This window comes from Chiloscyllium plagiosum, unplaced genomic scaffold (genome assembly GCF_037043375.1).
Source record: "Chiloscyllium plagiosum isolate Xiang-an unplaced genomic scaffold, Cpla_swu_hap1 HiC_scaffold_18, whole genome shotgun sequence".
NCBI classification, from domain to species: domain Eukaryota; kingdom Metazoa; phylum Chordata; class Chondrichthyes; order Orectolobiformes; family Hemiscylliidae; genus Chiloscyllium; species Chiloscyllium plagiosum.
The window spans coordinates 66,108,124-66,125,383 of NW_028270156.1; the positions used below are offsets into that span (position 1 = coordinate 66,108,124).

Below are 17,260 nucleotides of genomic sequence, written 5' to 3' on the forward strand. Positions count from 1 at the left end.
CTCAGCATTCCCATCAGAACAGCTCTCACAAATCTTAAACCAGATGTGGTTTATTGCATGATAACAACCAGGTCGAAGTTACCTTCAAAGATACACACTGCAACACATAGGGTGAGAATAGCAAGACTTACTTAGAGATCCTAAGTTGTTTTCCCACTGTGGTGGGTGATTTCAAGAGGACTTTCAATGCAGAGCAATCTAGATTATTCGGCATTTGATTATCTGAATTTTGGTTTATCCGGCAAGGTTGCAAGATGCTTGGTTAAACTAGCATTCAATTAACCAAACCAAATATTCCCTACCTCGTATCCTTCAGATAATTGAGGCTCCTCTGTATTGGCCTTTTCAGGTCATTACACAGCACCTTCTTTGAACAGAACGATGCCTTTGGATTCAGCCACTTCTGTTCCTCTATAGCGAGTTTTAACACTTTTCTATTGTAAGGGTTTCTGAGGGGCATAGTTGCAAAATAAAACAGTCATGGGCAGGAGGAAGAACAGACTGGAGTTTAGCTGTCACTATATTCCATTCAATGTAAATCTTTTATCAACCAGGGTATTCTCACAGTCACAGGTTGTTGACTTAACCTCCCTTCCTCAGCACAGGCAGACACATTCCCAAAGAAAGGCTTATGCCTGAAATGTCAACTCTGCTGCTCCTCGGACGCCGCTGCCTGACCTGCTGTGCTATTACAGTGCCATGCTCTTCGCCTCTGACTCTCCACTGCAGTTTGGAGGGTGTGTTGTACTGGTGGAGCTGCCAGTTCGGCGAGATGAGACATTAAGCTATTGTCATCTGCTTTTCAGGTGGGGCATAAAGCACCCAAAATGGCACTATTTCAAAGAAGTGCAGGAGAATTATCTTTGGAGTCTGTGGAGTATTTATTTTTCAATCAATATCAAAAGAACTAATTATCACTTTGTAGCTTGTAGGAACACACTGAAAACTGGCTATGGTCTTTCCACTTCAAAAAGTGCTTATTGTCTATTAAACACTTCAGGATAGATTACGTTCATGAAAGGTGCTATATCAATGTAGTTCTTTTTAACTAATGTTAAAACATATGTTTAATTAATTAGTGATGGGGAAGTGCCTGTGCAGTAGCCACTGAGACTGTTAAGAATGAAAATGGTTTCTCAAGGATGATTTAAAATTAGATTAAAAACGAATTAAAGTTACAGGTGACACCCTATCCCCATAAGCCCATATTGACCTCAGGTAATCCACCTAGCTAGCACTTCCCATGGCAATTTAGCATGGCTAATTGATTTAACCTGCTCATCTTTGCACTGTGGGAGGAAACCGGAGCACCCGGAGGAAAGCTACGCAGACATGGGGAGAATGTGCAAGCTCCACCCAGACAGTCGCCAAAGACTGGAATCGAACCCAGGTTCCAAGTGCTGTGAGCCACCATTCCTGTTTTGGTGTTACTTCAGTGCATTTTGAAATAGGTACATGCTTTCTCCACTAAGTGTTGGTGGTGGAGAGCATGAAAACTGAAAAGGTGGTAGTTAGGATGTGGTTTCAATTGGAATCGATCTGCTAAGAGGTAATGGTGGCTAGTTTGTTCTAAAGAGTGAGGAAGTGCCACAAACAGTGAGCTCAATCTGTTTTTTTTTGCCCAAGTATCAGTCCTATTAGGTATCAGGCAGGGTTACCAACCCGGTCAGTGCACTCTCAGTTCTTGGGAGAAATGCACAGCTCTGTAGGAAGAATGTTCATGGCCTTTGCCACTGCGCCAGCGTATGTGCCACCATCTTATCTGATACCTCGCACTGCACTGCGACCATACCCACCTCCCACTAAGGTTCATGCTCTAACACTCTCGCCATTGCCTGCAACATAGTCTCTCACTCACCCAGACCCTCAACATCATCAACTCTGCATATCCTCCGTCCTGATGAAGGGTTTTTGCCCAAATCGTCGATTTTCCTGCTCCTCTGATGCTGCCCGTCCTGCTGTGCTTTTCCAGCACCACTCTAATCTTGATGCAATATCTTCTGCATTGCCCACTCACTCACTCAGGACATGTATCCACCAGCACGAAAAGTAAAGGGATGCGCCACCCACTTTCATTTCTCTTTACAGATGCTTCTCTCACCTTCCAGGAGGAAAACAGCTCACAGTAGGGCAGAAAGAGTCAAAACTGCTGTTGGGATGCCTAACGTTTGGCTCCTCACCCCTTCTGAGGGGAGGATCCAGATTCTGGCCACCCCGAACATCTGACTGCTGCTGTCCAAGCCCCTGGACTGGCATCAGAGGCTACCCTTACCTTATGTGAAGGCTCAACCCCTCAGCTTGACTGACACCAACGGACCACCATCTCTGCTTGAAAGGTAAAGTGCAAAGGAAAAAGGCAAGGCAAGTCAAGTCAAGGTAGGGATGTTGCGAGTCTCCGGGTAGGTTCAAAGTGAGTGCGCAGCAAAGAGAGCGAGCAGAATGCCCTGGAAAATTAGCTTGGTCCAATCCACGAACTGGGTGCGTGTCCCTGAGTGCACTGCAGCATCACAATGCTAGTTGCAGATGGAGCATTGAAGTGCAGAAACATTCTATAAGTAGATCAGAAATGCACCTTGAGGGTTTGTTGAATCTGGCACATGTCAGATTCAAACACCCATGGACACAGGGTGCATCCGGCCGGTGCCCATAGATTGTGCCCCAAGACACAGGTGCCCTTTGGACTAAGCAGCGAGGTGACATCATCAGGAGCGTTCCGACTTTCGTGTCGAGAAATCACGGTGTCCAGTTTGATCGCGAATGATGGTGGGATGGAAAGCTACATATTACTGGAGGGGACATGCCCCTGATGTTGCGATAGCTCCCATTGGTCTTCCCACGCGATGCTGCCACATTCTTTGCCATTGCCCTCTTGAGATTCTGCCCAATAAATCAGTACAAACATCAACTCTCTCAGTTGAGAAATTGAGACGAGAGAGTCAGAGGCGACTGGAAATTAATTAGGGTCTGATTTTTTTGGTCCTGGAGGGCAGGGTTGAAAAGAAATCCTGACTCTGTGAACCAGATTCCCAAAAAACTGACACAGAACTTTTAATGTTATTTTGGGGTGGAGGAGGGAAGGAGAGGGGTTGTGCAATGGGAGTTCTGTCCAAGAGAATGGGATGAGTTCAGGGGCAGCCATGGTCCTGAAGACAGGTTGTGGAAAAGGCCCAGTTATCCAGGGGTTTGCCAAGTTGTTAAAAAAAAATTGGATAAAAAGCTTCACTGAACATTCCCAAGCCTCATCCATGTTAGCCCCACACCTACGTACCCATGATTCTTTCTAGCCCCATGCCAACCCAAACTTCTCTACCCATGTCAATGGCAACATACACCCACAATCCACCATCCCAAGACCCTGTATAACCTCTATACCAATTCGGTGCCAGTGCAAACCCAAACAGCCTTTGCCCTTACAACCCCATGCCAACTCACCCATTATCAACCAATGAAAGTTCTTAATTGTCTGTTTAAATTGAAAATTGATGAACAAAAAACTAATATCATTGCTAAAAACAAAATCCAAATCCCAACATGAAACTTCCTTTATCAAATTAACGTACAGACTTTGCCCACTAATCTCACCATTATTAGATCACCCAAGATGATTTGGAGACTCATGAGGGGAGAAATTCATTCACGTCAACAAAGAATTCAATGTGGATCACAAAGGCACATGCCATGGCACTACCTGCCCACATGTCTAGCAATGCAATGCAAAAACATTTCTTCCACTCAGGATTCTATTCTTGACATTGAACATTGTATTAAAACAAATGATTCCTGGTTTGCAATGGTCAAACTAGAATATGTGCCCTCATCCTGGATTCTTCCATCATCAGAAATACTGATCTTGTGTATTTAGTCAATTGAACCCTGAATCACGACTGATACTATGATGCCTTAGAAAGTCGAGAATATCCTCCACATATTTCATTTTGCAGTCCATCTCTCAGCCTTCCACACTGTCCCACTACACTCATCGATATGCTTGCTTTTTGGAGGAACTATCTTGCAATTTTGATGAGAGAAGCTTCATAAGACAGCTTGCATGGGCCTGATAATGGAGAATTACAGTCTGGCCATTGAAAACATGTTTCAGATACAATTCAAGATTAGAGACAAATCATAAGATTGGCATTGTAACATCAATATTAATGTAGCATTTCTGCCTGCTACTGGTCGTCCTGCTCAAAACAAATCAGTCTGTCTTTGGAATCACTTAATGCCACAAGTTTGGATGAGGAGAAGATTGACAAGAGGAGCTTTTTCATAACATACTGTCAGGAACCCTGTGAGACAATGGTTCTCCAAGCCAAGATATTATCTCAAAGCCCAAGAAATATCTTAAGGCCAAAGTAAAATGTCAAAGACATACAGTTTAACAGATGATAATTAACATGCGATCAAATCATCCCTCAACGCAGGGATAGGAGGAGGTCATTGAACTAATTGTGATTGGTCTGCCGTTTAATATGACCTTGCCTAATCAAAAATTGCAACATCTTTTACTCACACCATTCCCATACCCCTTATGCATTGATAATCAAAAAGTTAGCAACTTCTCCCTTAAAGTACAGTCAAAGGCTGTACCTTCTGGGGCAGAGAACTCTAAGGATTCACCAGCTTCTGAGAAAAATAATTTCTCCTCAGCTTAGTCCTAAATGGCATTACCCATTATTTTTAAGTTGTGCCAACCAGGGGAAACATTTGTTTTGTATATCCCTCTATGTGTTTTAATTTTTTTTTTGTATTTTCACCTCTTAATCCTTTGAAACTCCAGAGAATATAGGCCCGGCCTTTCTTCATAAGACAGTCCTGCATGCTGTGGGATGTCTGGTAAATCTTCATTTCACTCCCTATGTGAAATCTTTCCTGAGGTGAAGAGACCATAACTGCAACAGTATTCCAGGTGCTCTCTAACCACACTTTTATACAAATGAAGCAAAGAAAAAAAAGATGGGCCTCTTCTGGGTCAGCGCAGCATCCAAGGAGCAGAAGAATCGACGTTTCGGGCATAAGCCCTTCTTCAGGACTGAAGAAGGGCTTATGCCCGAAACGTCGATTCTCCTGGTCCTTGGATGCTGCCTGACCTGCTGCGCTTTTCCAGCAACACATTTTTCAGCTCTGATCTCCAGCATCTGCAGTCCTCACTTTCTCCTCTTCTGGTTCAGTAGTAGTGTCCCTACCTCTGAGCCAGGAGGTCTTGACTCAAGTCCCAATTGCTTCAGAGGTGTGTAGTAACGTACCTGGACAGGTTGATTAAAAACATCCACAATTGAAGCAAGACTTCACTACTCCCGTACCCAAATCCTCTTGTAATAAAGACCAACATGGCCTTCCTAATACCTTTATTCAATGATTTATTGACAAGGACACCCAATTGTTTTTGCACATCTAAATTTTCCAACCTCTCAACATTTAAAGAATATACTGCACATTTGTTCTCCTCCCCACGCGCTCTCTCTACCCATCCACTGAAGTAAATAACCTCTCTTTCTTTCACTTTACATGTAAGGTGTTGATGAAGTGGTAACATCATTTGATTAGCAATCAAGTGATGTTCTGGGGACATTGATTCTAACCCCATCCGGCAGATGGAGAAATTCAAATTCAATGCAAATAGTATAAAAAGCCACGTTAATGACAACCATGTAATCACTGTCAATGGTCATAAAAACCTATCTGGTTCACAAATGTCCTTTAGGTAGGCAAACTGCTGCCCTTACCTGGCCTAGTCTACACGTGACTCCAGACCAAAAGGAATGCGGAAGACTATTAATTACCTCCTGAGCAACGAGGGAGGGCAATAACTGTTGGCCTCACCAGTGATGCCTGCATCCTATCAACAAGTTTTCAAAAACTGCCCTGATCTTGGTCAAAACACTAAATATGTTCAAATGCTCCTTTACATGTTTTATATCTTCCTCACAGCAAACATTCTCACTTGGCTTTGCATCATCTGCAAATATGGAAATATTACTTTTGGCCCCAGATTGAAATAATTATTGTGATAATGGCTAGGGTCTAATGTTAAACCTTGCAATACCCCACTAGTCACAGCCTGCCAATGCGAGAATGGTCCATTATGTTCCTACTCTCTTTTCTGCCTATTAGCCAACCCTTAATCTGTGTCCATACATACCACCATGTATATTAATTTCAGTAGGCTGTGGGGAACTTTCATCTTTCACAGAATCCCTACAGTGTAAAAACAGGCCATTTCGCCCAACAAGTCCACACCGAACCTCTGAAGAGCAACCCATTCCCCTCCCCTATTATTCTACATTTACCCCCTGACTAATACACCTAAACTATATATCCCTGAACACAATGGGCAATTTAGCATGCCAATTCACCTAACCTGCATATCTTTGAATTGTGGGAGGAAAGCAGAGCAAATGGGGAGAATGCGTAAACTCCACAGTCGAGGCTGGAATTGAACTCAGTACTGTGGCGCTGTGAGGCAGCAGTGCTAACCACTGAGCCACCGTGCCACCCATGTATCAGCTAAGTTATAGAATACAAACCTCCAATCACAATGGTGGTCTCTGTACAACATGATAAAGGCTGCAACATGTCAAAGAGTTTTAAAAATTAACAGAAGATCCCTCTCCCACACTGATAAAGCACAAGTTCAAATTAGAATTCGATGTGGCTACTCTCAATACACTGCCATTACATTGAAACATGGATCCTTCTTGGAAATGGTTGAAACAGCTGGCGTCACCTTTGTGCCTTGATTGAACTCTCATTCCTGTACTCCTGTCCTACCTGCCTATCTCCCTTCCCACCTATCCGCTCCACCCTCCTCTGTGACCTATCACCTCCATCCCCACCCCCATTCACCCATTGTACTCTTTGCTACCTCCTCCTTCCCCACCAACCCCCACCCCTCACCCCCATTTATCTCTACACCCTGGAGGCTCCCTGTCTCTATTCCAGATGAAGGGCTTTTGCCCAAAACGTTGATTTTCCTGCTCCTCAGATGCTGCCTGACCTGCTGTGCTTTTCCAGCACCACTCTGCTAAACTACAAAAGGTTTCAGCTTGTTACATCCATCTGCTGAAATTTTAACACTTTTTGTAGATGACTGAAAGGCAAGTCAGACCAAAAAAAGCTAGAGAAATGTGCACAGCAGAAATGTAGTTTGTGGTGGAGTGGGGGATGCTGATACATTAGCCATGTGGCTAATTGGTATCTGCATGTGCTGACTAAATTGGAGCTTGGATGTGGATAATTGCATTTCTCATCAGTAAAATAATTAGTGTCAGACTACGTTTTGAGAAATAGGACGCCAATACTTATTATCACACCATGGTCACTTTAATTCTTTTGTGTATCACCGCATTTTAGCAAATACAAAGAGCTGAGTGCTTCCTGATCACTGAATGATTTGTTACCTCAGTCACTGAAGTAATAGATGCTTCTGAAGTAAATATACACGTGTGCAATATTGGTCCCATATTTTGTGAGTGAATCCACAGTTTACATGACTAAAATGTCTACAGTTATTAATCGGACTAGTCACCGATTTCTATTGAACAATACTGGGTTAAGTGAAAGTATCGGCTATTGTAATACGAGACTGGTTGAGATGGGTTATTGTTTAAGTCTGTAAACTATTCAGGAGTCCGGTTGCTGCAACATTTTTTCCTCAAACTAGAACTTAAATCCATTTCCAGTTGTTGGGGTTTGCAGATGCTCCATCCTTCAAGATGCTCTCAAATGTATACTTTGTAGTAGAGGTACTTTCACTGGGGTAGTTGCAATTATTATAGAAGTGCTGCCAGCGCTTCACCTGAGGAAGGGTGTTGCCTAGTGTGGTAGTGAGGCATCAGAGAACAGACCTTCAGGCTCAGCGAACTAACTCATCAGGCCGAGCTACAAATCTTCTCAAAAATCGCTAGGATTTACATGTATTTGAAAAGGCAATGACTGATTAGGGATAGTCAGTATGACTGTGGGTGTGGGAAATCATGTCTCACAAACTTGATTAAGTTTTTTTTGAAGAAGGAACAATGAGGATTGATAAGGGCAGAGTGATGGACATGATCTGCATGAACTTCAGTAAGGCGCTCGAAAAAGCTCCTCGCGGTAGACTGGTTAGCATGGTTAGATCACATGGAGTACAGGGAGAACTAGCCATTTGGATACAAAATTGGCTTGAAAATACAGGATGGTAGTGGAGAGTTGCTTTTAAAACTGGAGGCTGGTGACCAGTGGCGTGCCATAAGGATCAGTGCTGGGTCCACTTCTTTCCATCATTTATATATATGGTTTGGATGTGAACATAGGAGGTATAGTTAGTAAGTTAGTAGATGACACCAAACTTGAAGTGTAGTGGACAGTGAAGGAGGTTACCTCAGATTACAACAGGATCTTGATCAAATGGGCCAGTGAGCTGAAGAGTGACAGGTGGAGTTTAATTCAGATAAATGTGAGATGCTGCATTTTGGAAAGGCAGATCAGGGCAGGACTTGTACACTGAATGATAAGTGTACTGGGGAGTCTTACTGAACAAAGAGACCTTAGAGTGCAGGTTCATAGCTCCTTGAAAGTAGATTCACAGGTAGATAGGTTAGAGAAGGTGGTGTTTGGTATGCTTTCCTTTATTGGACACAGCATTGAGTATAGGGGTTGGGAGGTCATGTTGAGGCTGTGCAGGACATTGATTAGGCCTTTTTTGGAAAATGATGTGCAATTCTGGTCTCCCTCCTAGAGAAAGGATGTTTTGAAATTGAAAAGGATTCAGAAAAGATTTACAAGGATGTTGCCAGTGTTGGAGGGTTTGAACTATAGGGAGAGGTTTAATAGGCTGGGTCTGTTTTCCCTGGAGTGTGGAGGCTGAGGAGTTTATTAAAATCACGTGGGGCATGGATAAGGATAATAGACAAGGTCATTTCCCTGGGTTGAGGGAGTCCAGAACTAGGATTATGGTGAGACAAGAAAAATTTAAAAGGAACCTAAGGGGCAACTTTTCATGCAGAGGGTGGTGCGTGTGGAATGAGCTGCCAAGGAGGTGGTGTAGGCTGGTACAATTACAACATTTAAGATGTACCTGGATGGGTATATGAATAGGAAGGGCTTCGAGGGATATGAGTCAAGTGCTGGCAAATGGGACTAGATTAGTTTAGGATATCTGGTCGGCATGGACGAGGTGGACCAAAGGCTCTGTTTCCGTGCTGTACATCTCTATGACTCTATAATCATAGAATTTGACAGTTCAGGAGGCTATTCGATCCATTGTGTCTATACCGGCTCCTGAAACTGCCTACCAGCTAGTCCCATTCTCCAGCTCCATCTCCATCACCCTCTAAATTCCTCACTTTCAATTATATATCTCTTTTGAAACAGCCTGCGAAATCTGCCTCAACCCATTTTCCCAGGCAGTGCATTCCAAATCCTAACACCACTCTTGAGGAAAGGCATCCACATTTGATTATACACACTGTTAACAGACCTAGCTCACCTGTAGTTCATAATAGAACTCACTGGTTCAGTCAGTGTAAAATAACAGTCTATTTAAAATCCAGAGTTGGAAATAGGAGGGTGGAATTTTGTAGCTTTCCTGAGGGGGTCAGGTACGTTTTGGCACCAATCATTTGGCCCTGCCATTTTGGCGCTCATAACTTTGGCGCTGAGCTGTTTTGGCGCCAATTCAGAATTTTAAAAAAGTCTTGTTTGGTTAAAGAAGAGAGGATGACTAACGACCCGATGTAATTTTCTCAACTAGCAAGAGTTGATAGTCAAAGCTGTAATGACCCGCTGTAGATTCAAATCTCGTTTTGTAATCATTTTCTCATTTAACAATTGTTAATAGTCATCTACTGCCTTGATGATACTTAAGCCCTTCTGTTTTCACATTGGAAAGCTGTGATACAATTTTCTTTCTATTTTCTTATAGAGCCCATACCAAAAATGGCTGAAAATATTCTAAGCAGGAGAGACAAACCAAAATTTTCACATGATGGTTATCTATATGTATTTGATAAATGTAGAAATTCATTTTTATAATGAATAGGTTAAAAATAATGAATAAAAAAAATTAGTTTTTTTTTTACAATGCAATAAAAGTGAATTTCTTACAGGCTCTACAAGACTTTTTTTTAATTCTGAAGTGATGCCAAAACAGCTCAGCGCCAAAGTAATGAGCGCCAAAACGGCAGGGCCAAGTGATCGGTGCCAAAAGGGCAGTGCCAAATAGTCCCATTCCGTCCTGAGGTGGGTTTGGAAGTAGGGGAGGCATTGCATCAAGCAGGAGGGTGTTGGGACGGACACAACTGCCAATCTCAATCACCTAATCCTAACCCTCTGGTAGATGTCTTCCACTACTCCCTGCAGTGATGTTGGTGGTAAAGAGGGGTTGACAGCTTGTGATTGGCTGGCAGGTCTCAAGGGGTAACTAACCGGCACTAAACAGCTGGAGTATGCCCCAGACACTTACAGAAATACACTGCCGATATTCTGACATTTCCACCTTGGAGTTCAAGTCGAGCATTATACCAATCATCCCAAAGACTGGATCTAAAAAAATCTCCATGGTGTCAGCTGCATTCTTTTGACAAGACTGCCTACTTTACTATTGTTGCAGAAGCCAGATAGCAAACTAGATGTAATCGCAGAGTTCTGCAAGCCATATAAATCATGAAAAAGATTGTCCAACATATCAAAAAGATAGTCAAAAGCACCAAAATTCCTACTGGATTAATTTTACACTAAGCTGCAAATCATAGACATATGGTACCCTTCTCACTGAGACAACTCTCCTTGCTAAGTTGGTCTCCTGTCTCGGGTCCTTCGACTATAAACTGTCTTTGTAAGTCACCAGCCTTTCTTCCCTTGGTGGGATTAGCTAGGTATCTGTGGATGCACAGAATGCAACAGCAGCAAGTGGACAGAACAACAAGAGTGTTATTAGGAAATACACTCCCCACTGAGTGCAGAAATGAAAAGACCAGACATGAGAAGGGATGGATATGTGGCTATTCCGTGGCAAGCACAAAGAACAGAGGAGTACTTGATCAGGGTGGTCTTGTAGCACTCTACAGTGTTTCTCACATGCACTGAAGCCCTGAATGGCTGTTACAGCATCTTCATGCATCAAACGCTTGATTGGAGCTACAAACAGGAACAAGCAAAATCTACTTTTATGTAAATTAAGAGATTGATTAGATTCCCTATAGGGGGAAAACAGGCCCTTCGGCCTAACAAGTCCATACCGACCCTCCGAAGAGTAATCCCATTTCCTTCTGACTAATGCAGCTAACACTACAGGCAATTTAGCATGGCCAATTCACCTCGCCTGCACATCTTTGGATTGTGGGAGGAAATTGACACAGACATGGGGAGAATGTGCAAACTCCACACAGACAGTCACCCGAGGCTGGAATCAAACCTGGGACGCTAGTGCTGTGAGGCAGCAGTGCTAACCACTGAGCCACTGTGCCACCCAAGATGACTAAGGATGGGAGCAGAACCATAAAAGCAATCCAACTCATCATAACAACTGAGAAAGAAGGCACTGTAATATTGCTACATTTAACCTTCAAGCATATAATCTATCCCCAGTCAATGGGCCAACTGCTGCAGCACTAAACTGGCCTTCACTGATGGACTGCCTTCAGCAGTTTGGAATCATTCTCCAAAACCAGGTTTAGTTACAGCCAGCAAAAGGATTCAGGAAGTAATGGTTCAATACAATATAACAAAGACGTATGGCTTTGAATTGCTGTGGAAATTCTTCCATCCAGTGAATTGCCAAGAGTAGTGATGCAATCATGGGACAAAGGTCAGCAAAGTTTACAGCATTTCAGCTTCATCCTATGATCAATGGAAGAAGAAATCTCTCAAACCTATTCATGGATAGCTTCTGGAAGTAGCTGGAAAACACCACTCTCCCGCTGGGAGGATTAACTCAATTGCCAACAGCTTAGGTACAGATGGGAGCTTCTTAAGGGCATTTGGCAACCCTAACAGAAAGAGGGGTCTGAACATTTCTAAATCATTGTAGCTGGATTGCTCAGGTGGGAAAGGTTAGAAGACTTACTGCCAGCTTTGAGACAGTTGGAAACACTCCCCCACCCTATACAATTGATGTAGCAATTCATACAGTAAGCTGAACAAGTTATAGTCTCCAGTTTTCTAGTCCCAGAAGCCTGGAAGGCAATCATTAATGTCCTACAAAAGGTCCTGCTATAGTTTTTCTTTCCACATCTTTGCTTCTCAAAAGAAGTGTTGCTAAGCCTTTAGGATTTCCTAGAGATTGAAGGTCAACTTTCAGGACACTGCTGTGAGCAATCCTGATGAAGGACCACAGGGACATTAAAACAAAAGTCCTTCCAACATTTATGTTTAGTACATGCAAAAATACTGAAAATGGGTAATTAAAAGCTGTTAGGCTGACAATCACACATCATCCAATTGGGTATTGGGTATTCTGGCTTTCTAATTGATATGGGAAAGCAGTGCATTATGAAAGGAAAACTTTGGCCATTTAATAACATGGGGCAAGTCAGAGGGTGAAACTTCCAGGAATGCTTTTAATCACACAGTTAGCAACCCTATTCTCACACAGAACTTGATGACCCTTGAACCTATTACCAATTGCTGGCATTCCCACCATCCCTGGAAGCCAAATGGGAGTCCAAACCTGCCACATTGTGTAGAATTATAGCTATCTTGTGTGCCATAAATAATTCAGACAACAGGCCATTTGCTGTTACTTACAGGAAGGCAATAGCTACTGAACAGAGTTTCAAGCAACCCTATCTTGTTTACCTTAAAAGAATCCTGGTCTCAGCATTGTGCAAGGTGCTGTGTTACATGCAACAAAGCAGATTTCAAAGTAAATATGCTGTCCATTACAATGCTGTTACTGCTCTGTCAATACATACCAAAGGCATCTTCAAAGCTTTAAACCTGGGTCGCAATGCTATCTGACATAACCCAGCACAGTGGCACTGACTAGCTAGATTGAATGGCCTGCTGGTGTCCTGTAAATTCTATTTAATGTAAGCAAAGAACACTGCAGACTACAGCAGTGGAACATCTTTTAAAAAGGTTTCAATTCAGAGATTCATTGGGAGAACAGGGGAGGGGAAGAGGACCAGACAACAACTCCACGTTCCCGGTTAGCATATAATGTGAAGCAAGGAGCATTAAGCTTGTACAAGATCCAGTTAGTTCTGCTTCGATCCAGTTCAAACTTGTATTTTCCTTTTGCAGACGACAGCCTGTTTTAGCTGTCCAGCACTTTGTCAAATAAATCTAATTTGGTTAGCAGATTAATATCTTGGCTAAGCTAGAAGTTGTTCTAAGAACTTGTCAAGTATTGCAAAAACAAACAACCAAAAGAGCAATAAACAGATTCAATGGATTTTTCAGGTGTTAGAAGTTTGTTAAAATCAAGTGAAAGTTACTATATTTCTGACAGCAGTTTCTTAATCTGTGAAGACAAACGTCCCAGTACCAACTGTGGAAAGTCAGGTTTTCCCACATGGGAGAAAAATTCCCAAACCTCATTCAAATGCCTGAATTTCATTTTGACCCACAACAATTGTATATCTAGCCATTCGACAAATGTTGGATAAATATGTATCAGTGATTTTAAAATGGCTTGTTTACTAAACCATGGTTTTGACTTTAATTGTAACCATTCTTTTAAAACAGACCATTTAGCAATTAATTCACTAAATTAAACTATGCATTCAAAGTTTTCATTCTCATCTATTTTCCTTTACTGAGGTACATCTAAATCTCGATCATTTGTGCTTCTTTAAAGCTTTTCCAACCACGAACACACTTTTCAGTTGTGGTTTAAACTGCATCAATCCTATCACATTCAAAAACTCAAAAAGAACTCCAATTATTTGTTATTTTACAACAATGGCTATACTACAGAGGTACGTCATTAGCTGTCTTGAGATTGGAAAAGGCTCTCTCCAGATGCTAATCTTTCCATTACACGAACATATCTCAACCACATCTGAATAAAGAACAACACCGCAACAATTCTGCAAAGAGCCAGATTTATTTTCAACAGTGTATTCTCAACTTCGTTGCTCATTTTATCAAGTTTAATTCATTTACTTCTCTTCTGATTTCTAACCTTATGGCTAAAAAAGTGTTAAATTCCAAACCCTGATCTGTGCAGTGGTCCCAGTGCAATACTGGGCCAGAGTGGTCTGTGGGTGTCAGTTGGGTTAAAATAAGGCTTCTATTCCTGATCACTAACCAGAGTGAAAAATACCAGTGTTGGCAGGATTTGGCTCCACTGTGGATTAGTTACACAGGATGATTAGGGGCTAGAAGCAAGCTTTTCTCCAGCAGGAGGGACAACATTCTTGAGGGGGGTGGTTTAAAAGGGAGGAGGCATTAAGAATAGACTTCCTTCAATTTACACATCAAGGTTGTTCTACACAACTAGTTATTGATTTATGAAAAAAGTGGTGTCAAGGTTTCCAAAAAGACTATTGCAGCAGTCAATTTTAATATAACTAGATCCTCCGAAAAACGGTTTACCTCTTACTGATGTGTATAAAAGGTTCTGTTTTCCCCTTCAATCTGTGAATAGTGCCACAGGATGACTGAAATGGTGCTGGGCAATGTTAAAAGGAGACGCTTCCCTCTCCTCAATTTCGAAACTAGCAGCAGCCCACTCATCTAGTAGTAGAGTAGGACCCTCAAACTGGAATCGGTTTTGAATGATTCTGATTCAAGGGCAAAGGGATAAAGGAGTTCTCAAGCACATTTCAAACCAAATTTCCAGATTCCTTTTCCTTTCCAGTCATTACAGAGAACATCGTGAAACCTCACAGCCCAACCTCTGCAAGTCCCATTATGTTCCTGAGTAATCTTTGCCCAATTTCTAACAATCTCACTCCTATTGATATGCTCTGTCCCCACCACTTACACTCTTCACCCCCAAACCCCACCCTCGCCCCAGCCACCAAATCCAGTCCTCCTCTCCATTTATTTTTCTTCCTGTGATCCCTTATTTCATTTCTCTCCTTCCTCCTGTTTATCTCCCACAGGATTGGCAGTCTGGATGGTGTTGCCAATTTTGAGCGGGTGGGGAAGAAAGAGAGAGAGGCGTTGATCTCTTCCCCAGTCCAGGATGTTTTTTTTTTGCCTCTCTTGCCTCCTTGCGTGTGGCCAATGTTTGAACTCGGGAAGACCAAGCGAACTTCAGTGAAGCGAGGGGTTGGGAACACAGGAGGGGCAGGGTATTGCTAAACTCACTGGCGCTCAATTCCCGTGAGCCTGGCCCCTAGATCTCACATCCTTCCTAGTCTCCTTTCAGTGACCACCCACCCCAATCCACTCACAACACCTCGCCAACTCGGCCATACACTATCGCCAGATTCTCCCACCTTACACCAAGCAGTTCCAAGCACTAACCTCCACCTCCATGATAATCTCCAAACTCGCCCCCGACAGCGCCTAAACTCCCACTCCACACCCCCCAAAATAGCCCCCAACCCTCCCCAAAGTGCCACATCAAAATAAGCCCCAAACCCCACAACCTCCAAATCCCTGCAATAGTCACAAACTCCCACTCCCCTGGCAAAAAAAAACCCCTTAACCCCCACAACAGTCCCAAACTCCCACAATAACCCCCAAGCTCCCTACAATAGCGCACCCCCCACCCCCCCCTCCTCCCCCCAAACACCCACCTCCTCCCACAATAAACCCGCCTCCCATCTCTGTTTCTCTGCCCAGATGCATCCACACACTGCGCTCTGGCTTTGCAGTGGAGCTTTTCCACCTCAATCCCCACCCCCACCCCCTCACCCCCGGGGCTGGCCGCTCCTTCTCACCAATAGCTCGCTGTAATGAACTCGGCTCTCCAGCCCTGCCTCACTGTCCCATCCAATGCCCCCGGTCCTGCAAGAACTCAGCCTCCCACCTTCCTCCACCACCACCACTTCAACTTTCTGCATCTTGTTAAACCGTGATGAACGCTCTGCCGAGGCCCTGCGTGAACATCTGTATTTGTTTTTTTCCTGCCCACTTGATAACGTAGCCAGAAATCCCCACAACATGCCGGGATGGGGGGCTACCTTAATAAGACTGAGAGAGAAAAAGTCAGCGACCCCCCTTCCAGCCCCACTTCCTTCCCCGTTTCCCCAGAGCAAAATTCCCATTCAAACTTCCAGTCCCAGGTGCATGCCCAATCCCATTGTCCAACTGCAGTACAAACCGCTCTATATATAAAAGTCTGGAAATTGCTCGGAGACTTCGCTCTCCCTGATCCTCTGCTCCCCACACAATCCGACCCGTGCAATCTCTCCCCAGCCCTCATGGGGATCAGATGCAACAGTTTTGGTTAAAAGCTAAAAGATGCAGCAGTTAATCAAATATAAAGGCACCCACTCAGTCACAGACTTACTTGTAGGGTTCGCTTGTGGTGCGGTGTTTCAGCCCAGGGTCTGTCTCTTTGTGTCTCTTCACTCACTCCAAGTCTTTTGAAACTAATTGAAGCTGGAAAAAAACATTTAAATTACCCCGACAGCGACGTCACGCTCACGTGACAGAAACACCTTTCAAAATAATGGATTGAGAAGTGTTAACTTGAGCAAAGGCTTCGGGGGTTGTTGAACGAAGGGGCACAGCCTTTCATTAAACTTGATAGATCTTGCATTCATTTGATATTCTGACCTTTGCATTCATCGTGGATTCCGACTGACCCGACCCCGCTTCCCTTATTTCTATTGCTTCAAGATTTAACCACACTCAAGGTCGAAGCATTGTCGTTCTAAGAGCTATGCACTTAAGAAGTGGTGAAATTATCCAAAGCCATATTTGCTCAGCAGTTGCTTTAATGATAATGAAATGCCATGCAAAGTGCTAGGTATCAGCATCATTCAAATGGTAGCATTGTGGCCTCTCTGTCAGAAAGTATAGATTCAAATTATAATACAAAGTTCTGAACATGTAATTTAGGCTTGACAGCAGTGTTGAGAGGGTGCTGCACTGTTGTTGGTGCAATCTTTCACATGAGGCATTTAAGACCCAGCTGCCTTGCTTTCCTTCTCAAGGAGTCTTTCCAAAGCAGAGTATGCAGTCCTCCCCAGAATTATGTTCCATATTTGTCTGTGGGGTAGCACTGTCTGTTTAATTGTAGTCACACCTCCTACATTCCCATAGTGACTGCACTTCAAGCATGCACTTCATTGGCTTTGAAGTATTTTGGAGTACTCTGAGGTTCTGCAATGTGGATTAATGCAAGTTCTTCCCTTATAGGGAAAGGGAGGAAATC

General features: G+C 43.3%; 1 protein-coding gene across 1 annotated transcript in view; it reads right to left on the reverse strand.

The window, feature by feature from the left end:
* Window positions 1–16,528, reverse strand: part of mdka (midkine a) — an 83,854-nt gene extending 67,326 nt beyond the window's left edge. Inside the window, exon 1 of the mRNA XM_043706201.2 lies at window positions 16,391–16,528. The gene's annotated coding sequence lies outside the window, so the exon portion shown is untranslated. The remainder of the gene's footprint in view (window positions 1–16,390) is intronic.
* Between the last annotated feature and the right edge of the window lie 732 nt (window positions 16,529–17,260).